The sequence below is a fragment of the Falco cherrug genome, chromosome 4, assembly GCF_023634085.1.
Source record: "Falco cherrug isolate bFalChe1 chromosome 4, bFalChe1.pri, whole genome shotgun sequence".
NCBI lineage: Eukaryota > Metazoa > Chordata > Aves > Falconiformes > Falconidae > Falco > Falco cherrug.
The window spans coordinates 13,998,754-14,020,494 of NC_073700.1; positions in this window are offsets into that span (position 1 = coordinate 13,998,754).

Here is a 21,741-nt window from a genome sequence, read left to right on the forward strand (position 1 = left end):
TTGCATGTTAAAATTCTGGCTGTTTAACACGCTTGACTTCATTTGGTGCTTTTGGATAACTAAAATATGGAAGAAGGCAATCGGGAATGAGGGGCTGCTTGCTGACAGCAGTGGTGGGAGGAGAGAAGCTTTGGGGAGGCTGATCAGACACATCTGCTTGTTTGTTCAAAAACTGAAACCCAGGCACCCTGGAAATGATTAAAAAGCTGCTCATGTCTCTCAAGATTCTGCCATACAAAAATTGCCAAATCCTTGCCCTGATGTGTGCAGCCTCAGAATGAGAGAGGGATTTTAACACAGGTATGGTTTCCTGCATGCTGAGGACTCTCTTGCTTTCAGAAGCCCAGATTTGCATTCAAATGTTATTTTCTGATTGTCCGGCTTCTTGTGGGAATTCAGGTAGTGCATATGCAGACTAATGGCACACAGCAGCTGCTGGTAAACCATGTCTCTGTACAAGCAAAGGATACTGATGACACTTGTCTTTATGCTCCTTGTGTTGATAGTGTATCGTTTTGCTATATCAAAATCAATATAGTTTTCCACAAGATTCTTGTGCTGTACATCTTTCTGGCCCGTTCTGCTTTGATGTAAGTGATTTTTCCCGTGGTGATTCAAGATGCCTGGAAGTATTCCAGAAGTAATCCATGGTACATAAATCTTATGTGCTTGCATTTCAAATCTTCCGTGCCTGCGTTTCTCTGGCCATTGTGTGCAAGTGGCTTTTGTGTACACTCAGCATTGCTATATTGACAGAAAAGTCCTTGGAATACCCCTGACAAGTCACTCTTGATAAATTTGACTAATGAAAGGAAACTGCCTGTGGGAGGATTACTACAGACTCTCCCGTTTGCAAAGGATGTGGCACAGTAGATCTTACAAATGGTAAGTAATGTGAAAAGGGTGCATTTACTCATATTTCTCGCAGTACAAGACATACAGTGTGTCCAGTGAAGATATCAAGCAATATTTAAAATAAAAATACTTCTATATTGTGTACAATTAAGCTATACAGGTTGTTGCCACAGAATGCAAAGTGCTTTACAAAAATCGTGGAAGAACAGTTCATTGAGAACTACTGAAAACTGATACAGCTACAAAGTCTTGCACAAGAAGTTCCAGAATTGCATGTTGATAGCAACCAGGCGAGTGTGCTAGGGAAGTCACACCGAGTGTAGTATTTCTTGTGTTCTTTCCGTAAGCATCTGCTGCTGGCCGCTCTCAGGCGGAAGAATAGGCAGACCTCTGATCTGATCTTTGATACAGATACGCCAGTTTGGCTGTATTTTTTTCTTATGATATGATGGGCAAAACCCTGACTAATTCTACGAGGTCTGCACACAGGGGGACAGGTTGGCCATGCACCTTCTTACCTTCTCAGTAACTGTGTACACTAGGACACAGCACCAGTTACAGCTTTGCGCATGCCCGATTGGCCCCCAATGGTTCGATTTTCCATTTTTACATTGTTCTCACTATCTGCTGCCTCTTGGGTAAGAGGACTCCTACACCAATACCCTGATTGTGCAGGTGAGGGACCAGCCTTTTGCACAGCCTAAGAAAAGTGGCTTTCACCACCATACAGTTCACAGAGGAGCGGAGGTTGGAAGGCAGTTCTGGAGATGGTCCAGTTCAGCTGCCCTGCTCAAAGTAGGGTCCACTTCTCCAGGCTGCCCAGGACTCTGTCCAGGTGGGTTTTTAATATCTCCAAGGGCAGAAGCTCCAGAGTCTCTCTGGGCAACCTGCTCCAGTGTGCAATCATCTTCATGGCAAAACAAGTTCTCTCTTTTGTTTAAGTGGAATTTCCTGTATTTCAATTTGTATCCTGTCACTGGACCCCACTGAGAAGAGTCTGGCTCCATCTCCTTCTAAACTCCCTCCCATCAGATATCCATACACATTTGTAAGATCCTCCAGGAGCCTTCTCCAGGACGAACAGTTCCAGCTCTCTTGGCCTCCTCGTATTGCAGATGCTTCAGTCCCTTCATCAACCTTGTGGTGCTTCACTGGACTACTCCAGCATGTTGATGTCTCTCTTGTATGGGGGAGCCCAGAACTGGACCCAGCACTCCTGGTGCAGCCTCACCAGAGCTGAGCGGGGGGAAGGATCATCTCCCTTGGCCTGCTAGCAACACTCCCTCCAAAGCAGCCCAGCAGGCTGGTAGCCGCCTTTGCCACAAGGTTATGGCCCATGCTACACCTTTTTTCCACCAGAACTCTCATGGCCATTGCTGCAAAGCTGCTTCCCAGCTGGTCGCCCTTCCAGCATGCGCTGGTGCATTGGGTTGGTGCTCCCCAGGAGCAGGATTTTGTCCTTCGCTTTGACAAATGTGATTCCTGTTGGTCTAGCTCTCCAGCCTGTTGAGGGCTCTTGGAACGGTGGCACAGCCCTCTGGTGTACCAGCCACTCCTCCTGGCTTGGTATCATCTGAAAACTTGCGAGGGAGTGCTCCGTCTCATCCTCCAGGGCGTTAATGAAGATGTTACACAGTCGTGGCTCCACATGGCCCTGGGGCACACCACCAGTGACTGGCCTCATCACTAGTCACCTGGGCTTCATGTGGCTGATCCCAACCCTTGCAGCTCAGCCACCTTTTGGTCCACTGACCTAACCTGTGCTCCATCAGCTAGCCCGGGGCACGGCACGGGAGGCGGCACTGAAAGCCTTGGTGAAGCCAAGATAAACCAGTTCCACTGCCTGCCCTCACCCGCTGAGCCTGTCCTCTCACCACTGAAGACTTTCCTGCTGGGCTCTAGGGGCCTGGGACTGCTGAGGCAACTGTAAAAGAAATACCTCAGGAAATGGAGGCTGGCATTTTGGAGCTGTCCTCGAGCAAGTGATCTTTCACTGTGGCCAGAGCCGTCCCCTCTGGTGGCTCGCAGACCCTGGGGCAGGAGCACAGCTCACGTGTGCGGTGTGGGACTGTTCTCCTCATGACATCTCGCCTCCGACCATGACGCATGACCACGCTGCTGGCTTCTACAGGCCGTGGGCAGAAATGCCTGCTGAGTCAGTGGCATGAAGCCACGTACGCTGTGGCTCCGTGCTGGTGCCATGGGGTGTGCTCCGCACTGAAGAGCTTCAGTCGCGCTGCTCAGCTGTCCCCGTTTGAAAACAGGCCCAGCCGCCCTGGCAGCTGTCTGCAGGGACTTTTGCTCCTGACCCAGAGGATGGCAGAGAGATGCCTGCCTTGTAGCCAGGGGCTTTCCAGGGGGGAGGGCTGTGGGGATTGCTGGGATTCCTGCCTCCTCCCTGCTCCCCGGGATGCGTTTTGGGGGCTCCCACCATGGGTGGCTGTGCTCATTCATAATGGTGGGCTCATCGCCTGCCTGGCAGCCGCGGCCATGGACATGGCTTTGTCTTGTTTTACACCCCACTTTGCCTTTCTGCCTGGCAGACCCTGCCCCGAGAAAGTCACCCAGCGAAGGAGAGGGAACAGGCTGCCTGATGCTGGATGCTTGAAATGGAAAACTGTTTCTGGTTTAGGGAGATTTGTGTACAAAACTGAGGACATTTTCCATTACCTCAATGTGTTAGAATAGTTCTGCAAGTTTATCTCAAACCTGGTAAAAATGTAAACCCTAACTAGAGATTGGACAGGATTTTTACTAACATAGGTCTCTGATTTCACACACTTTAGTTAAAGCTCAGATGGTTCAGTTTAGGCAGTTTGCAATGCACAAGTTCTCCCCAGGCTTACTAGAAGCCTGGCTGTAAAGATCAGTATCAAAGTCACAGCGTCAGCCTATAGATAAGCTTCGCTTCCCTTTGCTGGTGACAGTTTGAATGTAGATTTGCTGAAGTACACAGCGCTGTTGCTAACCCTCGGCACTGCCAAGTGGAAGCCTGTGATGTTTATCCGTTCAACGAGCCGACTTCCCTTCTCCACTGGAGACCTGACCCCTCTAGCAGCGCGGCTGCTGCTCTGAGTCTGAGAGAAGTTGCACACGAGCTCTGGATACCAAAGTCAATTTTGAGCTGCCTGGTTATGGATTCCCCAAGGCTGAAAGCATATCCCAGCAGCAACATTTCTTCTTGGTACTATTTCCTAATACTGTTTCCTAATAGTTATTTATTGCTGGCAGCTGCTCGCTCCTTCCTCTCTCTGCTCATACTGTCAAAAAATTCTAAACCAGCAATTTAGCCTTAAATATTTCTCCTGGTAGACCAAAGGCAAGGAGATTAAATCTCTGGCCCTTCCCATCTTTAATCCCTATGCAGATTTCAGCAGAAGCAGCTAAAATGCTGAAAAGGTGTAAAATTACAGTGAGTTCTGCTGGGGCTAAACCCACGTGATTCAGAAAAGCTCCTGACTGCCTGCATAGACAAATCCTAAAAAAATACTTCCCTCTGAAACATAACCTCCCGCTCATCACTCACCCCTCCCTCCCCGCTCACCGTTGACTCCCTATCAATCACTGCCAGGCAATTATCTGCTTCGTTCCCTGCCTCCTGGCCAGAGCCAAAGTTCAGGAGCTGGCAGCCGATGGCAGGAGATCACTCGGCAGAGGGAACTGGCTGTTCCAGCCCCACCACCCATTTCCCAGCAGCGGCAGGCGTGCTTAGCTGCAAGGCACGGCGAGCTTCTGCAGGGTGGTTGACCCCTGGCTGTAGGAGCAGAGACTCTCCTGGAAAGGAGCCAGGCAGGAGGTCGGAGCAGGGTGTCCTGCTTGGCCAGCGCCCCGGGAAATGGGCTGGCATGATGGGAAGGTGTGTGGACAGAGAGCCCTGGGTGGCCCTCCTGGTCTCTGCCCTTGCCCACTGCCCCAGCAGCTCTGGGGGGCAGCTGGGCTGTCCCAGAGCCCCCCCGCCTCCATTCAGCCAAAGCTGCACTGGAACAGAAATTTCAGTTTCTCCTGGTCTGGGAGGTGCCTGGAAGAGGTTCTGCTTCTGCTGGGGCATCATGGATGAGGCATGGTGACATGGCGCTGTGCAAAATCCCTGTCTCTCCTGAGATGAGCAATGCCTTGTGATAGGGTTGAGTTCTCTCATGTGCTGCTGATGAACTGTTGGGATTTTCCCCATTTTCGTTCCTGTGGGTCCAGCTAAGGGGACGAAGCACCCTTCTGTCCCACATACCATGTGCCCCAATGGCACGGATCACTCCTGGCGTTTCCCTCACTAACGCTCACAAACCAAAGCGTGCAGCTGTCCCGCTGGCCAGCACGGACACGTTAGACATGCCAGAGCTATTGGTGGTACGGGAGCACAGCGCTTGCTGGCAATGGATCTGTGCCGCCCTCTGCCCCTGCCCCCTCCCACGGCACCACTCCGGGCGCAGCGCGGGTCTGCAGGGAAATGTCCCAGTGGGAAATGGATTGCAAAGCACACTCCTCCACCCTGCTCCCTCAAACAGCAACTGGAATTTATTACAGCTAAGTTTACTCTTTCTGGAAAAGATAAAAGCACACTGTGTCCCTAAGAACTACCCTACACGGAACAAGGTGCTCTCAGCCCAAAGCTCTGCGACCAGCGAGGAGAAGAGTAGGTGCACAAAGCGAAGAAGAAGGGTGCGCAAAGCACCCAGCTGTGCACCCCAGGGTGCCGCCTCCAGCTCTGCCACTCACAGCCACACACTGGAATTTACTGGGCTGGGGACTGTACCTGCACCTAGAGCTCTAGATTGGGGTTTCCATACAATCACCTTTCGGACACCTTCCGAGGTCTGGCCTCTGCAATAGCTGATGGCAGCATCTAGTTACGTGCTGCTTTGGTTTAGATCGGCTGAACTTAAAACTTGTCTTGTGAAAAACAATAAAAAATTTTTTCCCCTTCATCTTTTCTGAAATAATTTGTGACTTTCTGGGCGCTTCTCCTTTGGGTCCTTTTCCAAGTTGATATCTTATTTAACCTCTCCTTGTACAAAGCCACAATCCTCCTTCCCCCCTTTTTTTGTGTTTTTTCTAGTTCTACATATCATTTTTTATGAAATGATAATGGTTTCTATACAGCCATATTGATATTTTCTATTTTATTCTCGGTTATTTTCTTCTGGGCACTGGCACAGTTGGTTAATTAAAATTGGTACTGATTTATAAACATGCCAAAAAGTTTCTTTATTGAGTAGTTGGCTAATATCCTGTCTTCTAATGGTTTTTCTATAATTAAAATTCTCTGGTCCATCATTTCAGGTAAATTTGAATTATCTGGAAAAAACCCCCAACTTTACTAAATTCATGGAGCATTCTTTGCTGAAGGTGGTGTACACATTGGGAAAGGATGGGGGGTTTAATTTAATCCCTGTAACCTTGCAACATTTACACCACCAATAAACAAGCACTGTTTTTCTGAGCAGAAGACTGCCCAGCCCTTGCTTTATCCTGACTCTGTTGCTAGTAATAGTAATACTGGCAGTGCCCAGCCCACTGCATTTAGTGTTGTCTTCTTATTTCATGCCGCTTTTGTTCATACTGCAGCTCACCTGCTGCAGCTTTGCTCAGAATAATGGTAAGATCTTGAAGCGAGGTGTCCATGGAAGATGCTCATCTTGATTTTTATGGTTAGTTCTACTTGCTAAAGGAGCTGCTGATCATGTTAGTCACATGGCTGTTCTAGAGTCTCTGAAATGCAATTGCCAGGAAACTTGAAATCTGCTAAATGTTTGCTCACAAGTATTTTCTGAAGGAAGATCTTTGGCAACTGTGTGTCACTTCTGAAATTTGCCACAATTCATCTTCAAAGGGGAGTAACTTCCCAAAATCACTGGTTTTCTGGGATGCTGGTGTTCAGGAATGTGAGGGCTAACTGCAGTGCCAACCTCACCTGGGTGCCCGTGGTGATGAAAATGGAAAATCCAACTTTGTTATGTAGAGAAGACCCTTTCAACTGGGCATCAAGAATCACCCTGAGATTCATAAACTTGTAGATCCACAGAACATGTGGCTGAAGAGTCATCACTGAGCGAGCCCCAGCCCCAGGGCAGCCTTGCCAGAGCTCTCCCTGCATCATTTAGTGATGGAGAGGAGGGGGAGGAAGGTTCACTCAGAGGGGACTCTGCCCACAGGTTCTGCCCTTCAGAGCCTTTTCTGTGTCAAATAACAGAAACCTCTCTTGGTGACGCAGCACCATAGGCAGCTGCTAGTCCTGCTTGGGTACCATCCTCCACAAAGCCTGGCTGATCTCAGTTTACACTCAGGTGATAGATGGCAGCCTGTGTGGACAGAAACGTGACCACATCGGGGCTCAGCAGCGACAGCCAGCTCTGGCAGAACATGGCACTTTCTAAGGCACCATAAATGGCTACGAGAGAACAAGGGCATTACGTATTTCAGGGAAAAAGGACTCATTTTCACATGTAAGCTCACTGCACACAGGATGCAAACCCAAGCAGCTTTCAAAGAATTTTAAATACTTCATAGATTCCAGCTGGGGAGGCATCATCTTTTAAGCTCTTGCTAGGTTTTATATTTGGGTTTTCTTCTTATTTGTCTCTGGCATGTCTTCTTTTGTTTTCCTTTATACATTTAATTAATGTACCAGTTGATAAATCACTACATCAAAGGTTTTTTTTTTTTGGTTTACTTCAGAGTATCTCAAGTATAAAGGCTTTTTTTAATAACTAAACAACACAAGTAGTACATGTCTTGCTACAATATGTAATTATCTTACCAAAACCACCGGTGGTCCTGAATTCCTATACATTAAACCCAACAGTCCTTACCACTTTTCATTTTCATAAGGTATCATATTTTTTCTGTCATATGCCATGAAATTCAACTTAAATTAATTCTAAATACACTTTTGTTTTTTAAATTTCTGATCTTCAGAATTTATTTACTGTTTAATAAATTGTCCTTATTCTTGATGACTCCCTTTTTTCCCCCAAGATCTTCTTTGCCCTAAATATTGCTTAAATGACTTCTTTTTACAAACAAACAAATAAATAAATAAATAAGGAGGTTTCCATTTACTGAAAGCACGGAGCAGTCGTCTTTAATTTCTCTAACTTGTTCCAGCGACCAAGTATTCATTTGCAAAAGAGTGCTCCCTGAGACTTCATCTGGCGATCAAAGACTGCTTCTAAGGCTTGGTCATGGTTTTCCTTCTGTTCCAGTAACTCTTACCTCATCGGTTTCAATATGAGTTTAGAGACGAATGAGAAATCTGTTATTCTCTATATGTCACAAGTAGATATAATCCCATTATGCTGAGGGCTGCTCTTCCCAGCAGTCTGGAAGCCTGAATCGCTGATACCATGAGGGCTTGCTGCCTCCTCTATTTTACCTTCTTTATTGGGTCTTTTCCTGTAAAAATATATATTGGCCAAAAATCCAGCAAGAATTGGACCTTTCCCAAAGTACTGGCCTATTTTAAAGTGCATTTTAAACTATTTGCTTTTGACCGTGAACAGAAACTGAACGCTGTGGTAGCGATAACTGGGCAAACAACTGTGTCCTTCAATACGAGATACTGTCGCTTCTTATTCTTATATACAGCTTCAGTCTGAAAAGACGCTAACCAGGAGGGCACGGCTTCCCTTCACCCGAGCTGCAGAAAACAGCTGCTAGGGCAGATCTTTCATGTCTAGCACTTGATCAATTACTCTCCTGAAGTAAGATAACAGAAGCGGGCTTTCAGTTTTGTCATTTTTGCCTTCATCATCTAGTTCTTTGATCTTCAAATATCTCCATTTAAAGGCAACTAATAATTATTTGCGGTTTTTGTAAAGCTTCAGATGTGCTGCTTCTGGTGGAGACAACCCCTGCAAAGGACTGTCCCCAGGGCAGGGGGCAAGGAGGACTGCAGCAGCCAAGTAGCACTTTTGCTAGTGCGAGAATGTTTTCCATTCTTTTGTCCTTTTTTCCCCCTTCACTTTCCATGCTTACTGAGGCTCTCATTTGCCATGGCTTTTTTTTCAGCAGCTAATTATCAGTTTCTCTCTCTGGGCTATTCTTCTGCGTGTCTGAGACTTGGATTTTGATCCCAAGCAACTGGGATACATTTTCCCCTTGTTTAAAGCCTCTCTGTAGGTAAAAGCAGTCTTGCAAACTGAAAGATTTACATCAGCATTCTTTCTGTAACAGATTTCTCTCCTTTTGAGCACTGCTTTGATCTCCACAGTATTTCTTTTAAAGTTCGGCAGCAAGGTCTCGAGAAAATAGCAGCTCATTGTTTTTGAGGTAAACTCTTATCTTTTTTTATAATTTAATATCCCTGCCGCTAAGTTGAACATTTCCCTGTCAGTCTCCATGCCTGTTCCGTAGCCTAGGAAGCAGCAATAACACTTACCCTGTCAGCTCCTAGGACAGCTCAGATTAAACAACTTTGCGATTACAGTGGTTACATGTTACAGCTTTCCCCCTTCTTCCTCATTTCAGGCAACTTCATCAATCAACGGTTTACTTGCTGACTGGATTTTCTGCCGGTCTCCAGCACTGCCACACTGCTCAGGCTCAGGAGGTTTCTCCTTGGTCTGGTGGAACAGCATCCCTCACCGGCAGTGCCTGCACCAGCTGCCTGCCCCTCATCCTGGGAGCCAGGTGGGTTGACTCATCCTTCTTTGCCCCTTCCAGTCCTTACTTTGCTGTCACAGTTTCATTTCAGCCAGAGGCCAACCAAAATTGCAAGCTTGAAACTCCCCTTCCAATAAGACATTTCCAATTTTCAGAATCCTTTGGCAGAAAATCTTTTGTAACCCTGTGCTGAGCTTTAAAGGGGTTGATAGGTTTAGAGTATAAATGAAGAGAGTTTACCTTGTGATACAAAGCTAAACAGAAAATAAACAGCTAAAATAGCTAAATAGAAAAAAAAGTCTGTTCCTGGGCCAAGCCCCATTTTCATGCTGCACCCTCAAATCTAGTAACTGATTAAAGGTACTTTCAGATAAGGAGAAATCAGCCAGCTGCTGAGGGGAAAAGTGAAGCCATCATGGTCTGACTGGGCTGCCAAGTGTACAAAGAGAACCAAGAAGAAACGCCATGCTTCCAGCTTTGCTCAGGTTTGGGTACCTGCAGTGCTGTTTGTAACGGCCGTGTTCCTTTGCACGGGAGATGGCTCTGTGGGAAACTGCTGTCACATGGGAACTGCAGGGTGGCTGGGGCGGAACCACTTGTGATCTGCTCTGGGATGTGCTCCGCTGTCAGAAAAAGCTATGTTCCCACTTGCCTTTATTGCAAAGAATTCAAATACCCGAAGGCAGGGAGGAGATTGAGGGAGACAGGCCATAATTACATTCTTCTTTCTCGTACGATTAAATATGAACAAAGGAACAGCTGCAATGCATATCCCCTGCACTGAGATCCTCCTGCAAACACACGGACAGAGCCGTACCTTGCCAGCGACCTTCCCGTTTGATCAGTAGACCTGTGGTCTGTACGTCAAAGATTGCTCAGGGTGACAAGAGAAATAAATGGCACAAAATCTGAAGAAGGGCCTGACTGAGCTCAGCCAGACAGGGGACCTGATTAACAACTCAAAATAACACTTTGAACACTAAATGGTCTTTTATGTTCCTCTAAGCTGTAGTATAAATCCAGGCTGAATCTTTTTCAACACGTTTGCCTTAGCTGTGACTCAGAAAAGCCAGTCACCTTTAAAAGGGTGTGAAGAAGGAGAGGAAACAGGTTTTTTTCTGCATGTTGCCTCTAGTTTCTTGCTGACTGCGAACTGAACCTCAAGGAACTGACATTGCTGCCATGTGTTTGAAAGGGAACCACCGCCCACACAACCGCAAATAACGTGCAGCATCACTGTGGGGACCGAGTGGCTCTGAGGTGCCATCAGAATCTGAAAGGTGTGGGTTTGGGATGCATTCCTGGCTGTCGGTTTTTTTCAGTTTCCCAGTGGGCTGAAGCAAACAAAAGGCCTTCCCCAATGCAGCCTGAATATAAATATAAGGTGAAACGTGGCAGACGAATCCCTCTAGCAGGAGGGAGCACGTGGTACTATGCTGGTCCCTGTCCCCCAAGACCCCTTTTACAGATGTTCTGGAAAGCACTGCCCAGATGTGGTGGGGAGGTGGGGAAACACCACCGACACCTTTGTTTGAAACAGTGACAGGGGACAATGCAGGCAGAATGACTGCTGACTGACTCGACTGAAGACCGGTTGTGAAGGATGTTGATGGAGAAGATAAGAAATGTGTTTGATGCAGAGGAGGAGAAGGAAGAATGAAAAGTTCATAGAAGAGTGGAGTGGTGGAAATCATGAGCCAGGAAAGTGGCAGAGTTTATTCTGGACGAGAGTGAAACAAGATTGCATCCACAGAAGCCAGAAAAAGAGCTGGTGTGGTTGAGCCACAGAATAAAGGAGGCACTGAATATGTGATTCAGCTGGGAAAGGGTAAGGAAAGGTTGGATCTTTCCTAGATGTGAAAGGAAAATGTGACTCCCAAGGCTACTGATGCAATTAGCAGAGTCATTGAGAAAAACCAGCAAGAGGTCAAGGAAAGCAGCATCCTTTCAAGGCTAAACGATGCAAAACCGCACACTCTGAGAAACATTTCTCACAGTTCAGGAATCCTTTGTAAACACAATTAACTCATAGATCATGAGAAGAAAGAGAGCTAATGTCTTGCGGAAAATGCACAAAGAATGGCTCAGTAAGGCCAGTATCAGAAATCCCAGGGTAAATCAAGTAGCAGGGCTGCAGCTCTAACTACAGCCAGTATTTACTTAAAACCCCAAACGTTAACACCCTTGCGACATAGCACTGCAGCATATGGTAATGTCTCCAGAGGCAAAAAATAACACTAGACTCCCTGAAGCAGGCTCTGCTCTTCCGCAAGAACCAGTGTAAGGCTCAAAACAAAGCACAGCACTGCTAGCACACAAAAAGGGGAGACAGAGGCTTGTGTTCAAGAGATACTATTTATTCAAGGGCTAATTACAGTAGGTAAGAGGCTTCTTAATCCAACAGTGTAAAGGGAAAAGAGATTCCTACAAGGACATCAACAACACAAAAATGACAAGGAAATTACCTGTTGTCTTGTGTAAAGTCTTCTGCCCTTTACCATCTTCCTGCTTCTTGTTTAAGTGCTGTGGATAACTGATGTCCATGCATCAAACTTTGACCCCCCTCATCTTACCAGCAGCTACACAGCTGGCTCTAGTGAAGTCCACAGAACGTGTTTGGTGCACATCTCCATGAACACGGTGTGATAAGGGGTCTACAGGCTCTTGAAAACTTGTCAGTGTTTTCACAGGGGTTGGGTCTGGCTGCCGGACTGCCTGCAGGCACACCGGCGCGAGGCTCCGTGCCTCACAGCGTTAACACAGCCATTTGCCTATGTAAATTGATCGTTAATCTGCTGCCTACATGATGCTGTGTGCTGAATGCGGCGCAGTGTAAAGCAGCACTGGAATAACCTAAAACCAATGTGCAAGATTACTGCCATTCATAGACGCATCGTGTAACAAAGGACAATTATTTCTGAGGTTGCCGTATGTTTGCAGGTCCTGATTATACAAACCGAGAGCTGTGGCCTCGCCACTTGATCCCTTCAGCTGATCCCCTCTCACCGGCATTGTCTTCCCTGCCATCTTGTTTTCACGCACTAAATGGTAAAGGTCCTTTTGGCAGTAACTTTGTCTCGCTGCCTGCAAAGAACCGCGCACACAGGTCACCCTCGCCCAACCCAGACCCAGGCTGAGTGCAGGGCCCTGCACTCGCCAGGCCATCTACCCCTGGGTGCTCCTGTCGCCGGGGGCCAGGGCTGCCCTGCTTTTTAGGGAGCAGCTGCTTTGAGACAATTCGATCTGCCGGCGTCTGCCCGCCCGGTGTCGCCGAGGCAACGCGGTCCCCGGGGAAGTGGGATGTGTTGCCGTAGCAACGCGATGCTCTGGGTTGCAGCCGCTGCCTCCTTCCATTGACACCACAGAGGGAGAATTTGGGGTTGCTGGAAGCACCGAGTCCTACCGGGGATGAAAAGTCTGGGTGGCTGAAGGATCGTGGCAAGGGCAGATACAAATGTATATCTGTGACCCTAATTATAAAGCAGTTGCATATTAAAGGCTCTGGCTGCTGCTGCAGCAGCTTTGCCAGTGCCTGCACCAATGCACTGCTCTGAATGAAATTATTTATGTCACATTCCTTTATTGCTCATGATCACATGTTCTTGATTTACAGTTAAATTATGAATAATCTAAGTGGGATATATTTTAATGATGCCTTTGCTCCTATTCTGGATGTATTGATTCAGCAGGCTCTTTCAATACAGACTCTCTGACAGTTGGGCTAGTGTAACGGGTATTTTTAAATAACAGAACACTGGAAGGAGAAAGAGGGAAAATATTTGACTGTTCACAGAAACTGATGACAGCTCCTTTTCCAGAAATTGTGGGAAATATTGTATCACCCTTGTCTGACATTCAGAGAAAAAGTTCAAGGCTGTTCTGGCTCTTTTTCAGCAGAAGTTTCCTACTGTTCCAAGGGAAAGATGTATTCTTTGCACATTAGTAGCTTCCACTAGCTAGCAAGGACAGGACCCTGCTATGTCAGGTGTCACCACGCCAAGAGAGAGCTCTGCTAGAGCTTATGAGATATGAGGAAAGGCTGGAAAGGCTGGATCATAAAACACTGCCAAGAAACAAAGGAGTCCATGAGCCCCTGGGAGCCACGGAATCAGTCATGGATGGGAGCCCTGCCCGGTGTGCATCCTTGGACCTCTCCTCCCAAAGCTGCAACACTTACACAGATATTAGGGCAACAAACCTTCTTAAGCTTTCATAACGTAATTTACTTGGAATAACTGCCTTTGAAAACAGATAACAATGGAAATTATCAAGATATGAACCTACAGGGAGCTTTCAGAGTAGGGAAGGACTTTTCCACATCAGTCTAGGACCAAGGATGGTGGGGCTGTGATTCTGGCATAGCCCCTGCGTGCACTTCAGCACTTCAGGCTGACTGAAGGAGCAGGAGGAAGAACTGCAAAGGTGGAGCTGCTTGCAGAGCACAGTGCACAGTAACGACATGATTAATTGCTTACTGCCACCGTTCAAGGTTTTGCAAAAGCAGAACAACAAATCCTTTTGTAAAAACTTGGAATTTCTACGGTATACATAAATAAATATTAAATATTCATAGCTCTTGTCGTAATTGTAAAAATAGAGAAAGACACTTCTTAATTAAATAGCTTTTAGTGATACAATGGAGTATAATAAAGAGGTTTCTATCACTGAAAAAGATTCTTGCTTAATTCAAGAAAATTTGAATAATGCCCGACTACAAAGCACAATACCTTGTAAAATCTGTATGAATATTTATTGGTTCAATTGCCTGTGTGCTCTGAGGAAAAAGATAAGAGATTGAAAGTATTTTGCACGTATTTACAGGATAATTTAAAAAAGGATAGTATTTTTGAACTGCAAGGCACTGAAAGGGTTTCTGGAGCCATTCAGAACACAGACATCTATGGAAGTCACTGGTATCACAGAATGTTACCTGCAGGGAGATTCCTGCGTTTTCACCACCAATGTCACCTACTGGCTGATCTGGTATTATCAATAGAAGGTCTTAATAACTACACAAGGAAAAAATCTTTAAAGATGTAGAGATAAATATTGCCAGCATGGCTCTGAGGAATCTAAAGCTCTTTCTGCACGGACACTAGATGTCAATGGAGAGACACTTCAAATCAGCTGCAACAAAAGGCTGTGCTGCTGCATTCTCTAAAAGCAGATTCTTTTCCTTTCTCATACAACTCTTTTGGGCTGATAGCCTTGGGAATTAAAGTCACAAAAAACACTCAGGAGAGGCACTGTACACGGAACACCCATCTAATTAGTTTCTGATTTAAGCCATAGTTGAAGGCAGCAAGCATTTTTCAGCCCTACAAACCATTTTTTTGCTGAGACTGACGATGAGGGATCTAAACATGGTTGAGGTGCCCTTATAATCTCTGCCTCGGATGCTGAGACCACCCATTTCCTCGAACGAAGACATCCAAGCTGCAGTCAAACATCAAATACTTTTGTAAAAGTTAAAAACCTAAACTGAGTTGGAAAAAATAGCTTAGAAGTAAGAAGTTTCACGTTCTCATTATCCTCCCCTGAGATATAGAATCCTCTATCAACATTTTTATAATGTATGCTAAAGCACAGCATGTGAAGAATGACAGGAAAATGCAGTTGGAACTGCTTACTGATTTCCTCTGAAAACTGAAAGCTGGTTAACTGAGCTGCACGCTGTGCTGCAAGTTTAATTAAAAACAAGTGCTAACAGCTGTAATAGAGCTCATAAAAGGGTTTTCAGAGTGAAATACAAAATGTTGGGGGTCTGGTGAATAAAGCTCATTTATCACTGTTGTAATTTACATTTAATACTGGGATTTTAGGACTTGGAATTAGTCGACACACTGTGCTGAGCTGGCAAAACGAACCCCTCACAGTACATCCATTGCAGTACTGAGCACCTCGTGTATGGCACGTCTGTGCGTGGGGAGGACCTGCGGGCACCAAAGGGCAGGGGTCTCAGCACCAGGAACAGTGGGACATGTTAATGGTTTGCTTCTTGCACTTACCGTAGAACAGAGGCCAAAGAGCAGAGACAGGGCAACTCCTGACTCAGCAAGGGATCAGTTGCTGCCGGAGGAGGGAGAGAGGCAGGCTCAGGCTGGAAGGAGGCTCAAGGTGCCTCACTGGGGGACACCGGCAAGATGGGGCAAGGGATTGGTTATGGGTTTGGGGTAAACCCAAGAGGTGAAGTTTCGGGAACGGCGATGATTATCTGACAAGAAGCTAGTGAAGGTATATTTCAAGGGAAATATATATTTGCTGTATTTTGTTCATTATGATGTGGCAGCCAATATATATACAAAGGGAAAATGCCAAGGTGTGAGAAACAGTTAATAACGTTCAATGGACAAAGGTGACAACAGAAGATGTGAAACCAGGATCTGTAGCAATAGTGATGGAGCGATACGTGTCTGGAGTGCTCCGTGGGACAGGCAGTGGCAGGTCGGGACCACGTTACGGAAAAACTGATAACCTGAACTGCGTCAGGTGGAAATGTGAGAAGACAGGGAGGGAAGGGACAAGTATGTACATACAGTAAAAGACAATCCCAGATTTGCAAGCAAAGGCTCAAGGAAGAAATTAATTTCAGAGCTCTTCGTGGAACACACCCCTTAACTTCAACAAACTTTTGTTCCAGCAGGTTCTGCTGGAGAACACAAACAGAAGTTGATACTTGGGATTCAGATTAGTCTTTGAACAATGCACAGGCGGGTTAATTTCCTGTCTTCTCTTAAAACAATCTAATAACCTTCCACCTTTATGCAGTAGCAATGCCTGTGTATTTTAACACCAACGTAGCCATCCCAGCAGGGTCAGGGCTGTCCGGTGAGTGACTGGCTACCATGGCACATGCACAGAGGTCTATCCCCTGCAGCTCCCTCTGCCCAGAAATCATACCAACCTCCCCAGAGAAATTCTTCATGTAATGTTCTCAGTGCTGGAGACAGAAACTAAAGTACAACCCAAGTGGGTACCATTTTTACTTGGTGTGCAAGAGAACCGAATGGATTGGTTCCGAGTTCTTATTTGAACATCCCTTGCTTACGTATTGGAGTGCTGTTGCTTAGGGCTTCTCTGATGTGGAAACCATAACCTTTACATTTGCTCTGTAGTGTTGCCCAGGGTCGTTCAAATAGCATGGTCATCCCACATGTTTTACATCACAGAGACTATTTTTATCTAGATTCATGCACATGCCATTTTGTGTCATAAGTATGACACGACTGATATTCAGAGATACTTCTTTTTACATAATGGCTAGGGTGAATGCTTTACAAAATCAGGTATTTTAAAATCGATGTTTTCTACTGCCTGAAAAATTGTAATTGCTACCAAAAGTATCAGTATTTTCTGTGCCCATAAACTAAATTATGCCAATGAAAATCTGAACATTTATACAGATCTTTCCTCTAACTCGATACTTTGAGATTTATCAACACATGCAGCAAAGTATCTTCCCAAGAATTATCCAAAATATTTTTGATGAACTAAAGGTAGTGGCAAAGTAACATCTTTCAGCTGACACCAGTATTTATATATATTTATTCAAAAGGCTGATATTTTCCTCCTATCTTTGTACTAGTAATAGTTCCATATCATTTATTGAAATACATAGTACCCAAGCTAGTTGCTCTAAAAGCTAACAAGAAAAATATATACTGAATCTAGCTTACTGCCACAAGCAAACTGGCTCGTTAGAGTACCAAAGGTCTGGTTTCTGAGGTTTAGTACTTTCCTAAGAAGAAAACCAAACAGAAGCAGGAGAAGCAGTTTTATCTTGCTCACGGTGTTGAAGGGTCTCTGCATTGTGGCAGGTAAGCCCAGGATCACCCTGTCTTTTGTCAGTCTTACTTCTCCTGCTAAAATGAAAACTCAGAAGTGTACATTATGGACAAAGTTATATGATGTATATGCACATTTACAGTGACAGACAAGCAGCAGGTACAAAAACAAAGTTTGAATGTTAAACATAGAAAATTTGAAATATGAAAGTCAGCATATGTTTTTTACAACGAGGGTGGTCAGCCACTGGAGAAACAGACCAAGCGAAGTGGGAATTCTTTTCATTTTATTAATATCTTAAAATGAAGACTGGATACCTTCAGTTCATTATGATGTGGCAACCAAAAAACCCCAAGGAAATGTGTTAGAGAACAGAAGAGCATAATTTTTCTGCTGTATAAATCCATGGTGAGCCCATGTTTTGAGATGTGGAGACCAGATCTGGACAAAGTGCTTAGGAAAGGTGTAGTAAAGTTGAGCAGGTACAGAAAAAAGAGCATTTAATGTGATCCCGGAGTTGAAGCAGCTGCCTTTAGAGGAGAGATTGGTAAGACCCTAAAGCCTTCATTTTGAAAAGGCTGGAGCAAGATAAGATCAAGGTTTACAAAACCACAAAGTAGCAAATAAAACACATGCAGGACCATCACGCCCCAACTCCTGCAATACCAGGAGTACGGGGCATTTGGTACATCTGGGAAGAGTGTTTCAAAACGGAGGCAAGATAAGCACTGCTGTTATCTAATAGGCGATTTAACTTCTGGAATGGGCTGAGGTGAGGCACAGTGGAAGTGCACTGCACTTGCAGTTTCAAAACAAGATGAGAGTCGTAAACAAGCAGCCCTAGTTGTAAACAGCAGCCCTCAAACTGGAAATGGAAGGAAATAGACAGGGATGTCCCCTCCAACATCCCTAACAGAAGAGCCGGAGATGTTAGAGGACCACGTGGGGACCAGGCTGCAGAAGGCAGCCAGGCTGATGTGCCCTCCCTGAGCAGGAGACGGGGACAAACCCTCATCACTGGCTTCAGCAGACGTGATGTCCTCTGGTTTACAACATTTTGCATAAGATGATCAAACAGTTCTGTTTGTCCTCAACTCTGTGGCCCCATGATGTTGGACAGAGGGCTTTACAAATCCGCAGTGAACTAAAGTGGTTACCAGGCAGGAAACACAGGAAAATGGCTAGAACTGACAAGTAATTCCAAACTACAGCAACCATTGAATCTCAAAGCCACCGCTGAAATCTCCTCCTCCTCAGTTCATGCTTTTTGTGCCAAAAGCATCCCACACCACTGAACTCCGCAGCTCACCAGGACAAGGGCAGGATTTCGGTTTGTTTGTAGCCGGCCCTGGCCTGGGCTTGCAGCGAGGACTGCTTTGGGATGTGCCCGACCTGAGAGGGCTTGCTAGCGCATCACTCGCAACAACGTGCAAAAGCTGTGCTCCCGGTAATTAATCTAACTTCCCTTAAACAAAAGATTGTGTTTTCTAAATACCAACCATCAGAATATTTAGTGTTTTCTTGCATTACCCTTGTACTGAATTACTTGCAGTGAATTTGAAGGCAAGTGTAATTAATCCAAGCTGTATATATGTTTATATAGTGTCTGTGCTCTGGCAGGTGCTGACAGGTTTATGAGAAGTAAATTATTACTTGTTAGGATTTATTTTACTTTTTTTAAGAAGCCAGTCTGGAGGCTTAATCTGATTATTTTTCCTCAGTGCAAGACTAAACAGACAATTCTGCTTTCTTGCTTCCAACTTCGCTGTTCCTGCTAATAGGACAAGCACTGAAGCTCCATCATAGTTTCATTAAGGATGCATCAAAGTCACATAGCACTGGGTAGGGCACACAGAGTGAAGGGAAGAGACCTCAACATTCGGGAGCACAGACACATGATAAATATGCAAAATAGCTTTCAGATACAAAGAAATTATTAGGAGAAAATAAGATACTGAAAACATGTATTTTTTGATAGGAGTGCTGTAAGGACCAGCTTCATCAGTTACACGAGTCTTATCTAATTCTATAATGGGTGCCGCATGCACCATGAAGCCAGTGGAAAGAAATTGCATTGGTCATGCTGCATGAATTTTAAATATTATTATAAAGGGGATGAAATTAAGGCAGCAAGTGCTTTTCCTAATTTATTTTCCTTCATTCTTTTAATGTGGATGCTTATTACAGTAATAATTAAAAAAGCTATGCATATTCAGGGTGAAAGAAAGCATATGATGAGCTATATGTATGCACAGCAGGCAGTATTACAATTACCTTGATCACAGACAAGTCTCTTTCGCGTTTGTGCCATCAAGTTCCGATGCTTACAAAATGAAAAGGTATATAAAGAAACAGGATAAACTGTGGTGTAAATCAGCTTGAAAACATGCTTCATGTGACCTTGGACACTCTTTATTCTGTCCATTGACCTTCAGAAAGAAGGCTAAACAGACCTCTGCTGTTTACTTTCCACTGAAGCTGATTAGTTATGTGTGGACATATAAATATCAGAAGGCTAACACAACGTAGCTCTTCAGAGACTTAACAATATTTACCGGTGTAACACATTTTTTCATATAAATAAACAGATTTATACCCACCAGCACAAATGAGAGAAAATGATCAACAAATGTTAAAACCCAATACAAGAGCTGACTAATGCCAAAAGCAAGCAATTGTCAGGTGGCTGTTGTGCAAAAGAGTGGGAAAGAAAAATAAGTGTATTCCCTTGGAATTAAGACTTTCTCTTTCTTCCTCTGACCCTACTTGTCAATGCTTTTTTTTAGTATTTTTTTCATTTTTACAGCATTTTTTAATTTTTACCTCTTCACCACCAGCAGTATCTTCAGCACCCAACTGGCAAAGGAAAGATGTGGGGGACTAACCAAATGCTGTTTTCTTGTTGATCAGAACCGTTCCCTGTACCCGTTCTATCTGTAGTTGAAGTATATAGACTGAGCAGTGAAATGTGCTCTTGTAGTGTTTGAGACCATCGGAAAGATAATATGGTAGGAGTCGTAAATGAAAAATCAGTATCAATTATTTTTTGAGAAAAGGGATACAGCAATTATTGTGCCTGCTGTAGAGAAGAATAAAAATGAGGAGAAACGGCTTCATGCATAATCTCCAGATCAACTGATGGGATGTGGCAAATCTACCTCCTATGCTTGCTTTTTATTTATTCATTTGTATGGATATGAGATGCAATCTTACTCAGCGTAGAAATACTGTATTCTCTGTGCTACAGCTTTCACCAGAGAGGCTGGGTGCCACAGTAAGCGCCATGAGATTCCCACCCTGAGGATGAAGTCCGTAAGAGCTACGACTGGGGCACCGAGGCGTTCTGGGACCCGCTGCCGTGCCCCCGGGGAATGGCAATGAACAGGCTGTCTTTGTGTGGGAGCATGGCGACAACCAGCTGGAAGAGCAAGGGCACCCTTTGCCACACGAGCAACAAAACCAAAACAGAGTTAATGGCCTCAGCCAGTCCTAGGCCTCCAAGTAGAATTTTGTATTTTGAGTACAAGCCGCTTTCTGCCCCCTTACTGCTGAAACAAAAGAGGAATTAAGGAAAAATATTTACACTGAAAACATGCAGCAGCATCACTAAGCCAGCATCCCCATTCCCTTTGACTCACGTTTGCACAGGCCCGTTTTCTCCCACGATGGGCTTCCCAGTTTTCTCCCAGGATGGGCTTCCCAGTTTTCTCCCAGGATGGGCTTCCCAGCCCCACCAGTCCCCAGGGGCCGACGTCCCCCAACCCCACTGCAGGCACACGCTGCCGACAGGCTTTGCGTAAGTACGTGCAAAAATCCAAACAGCGCACACTTAGTGACACAGCAATCGGTATCTCCAAAGCTCACACATACAAGCAATGATGTTTTCCCTTTTCTGAATTTCTGTAATGCTCTGGGGCATTCGGCATGGCGCAGGTCAGCGCTGCCGCTGCCATTTCAGGGATGGTGACTTTGTGGCTTCATCGGCTTTTACCCGCAGGTGTGAAGACCTGCACTGCTGCTTCTGTGCACACTGCTTTCAAGAACGTTCCCTTCACGCCTTGATTCTGACATTAAACCGCAGGGATCGGAGCTCCTCAACCTAATTCCAATTGAGGATTAGATCGAGGTTTAGATTAGTGACCAGGATCACTAAACCGGCTCCTGGCGAGCCCCGAAACACCCCTGCGAGGAACGCGAAGCGAACGGCGAGCGGGGCCGCCGCCGGGGAACGCGGTGAGGGAGGGGAGGGCAGGGCGAGGCCCCCTGCCCGCCGGCCGGCGGGGTCACGGCTTGGCACGGACGGCCACGGTTCCCCACGCCCCGCTCCTGCCGGGCCGGGCCGGGCCGGGCCGCGGGTGCTGCGGGCAGCGCTACAGCCCAGCCCAGCCCGGCCCGGCCCGGCCCCGCCGCCCCCCGGCCCAGCTCCCCCGGCTCGCGCCGCGCCTCGCAGTGACGCACGCGCCTCCCCGCGCTCGGCGCGTGCGCGGCCCTTGGCTCCGCGCC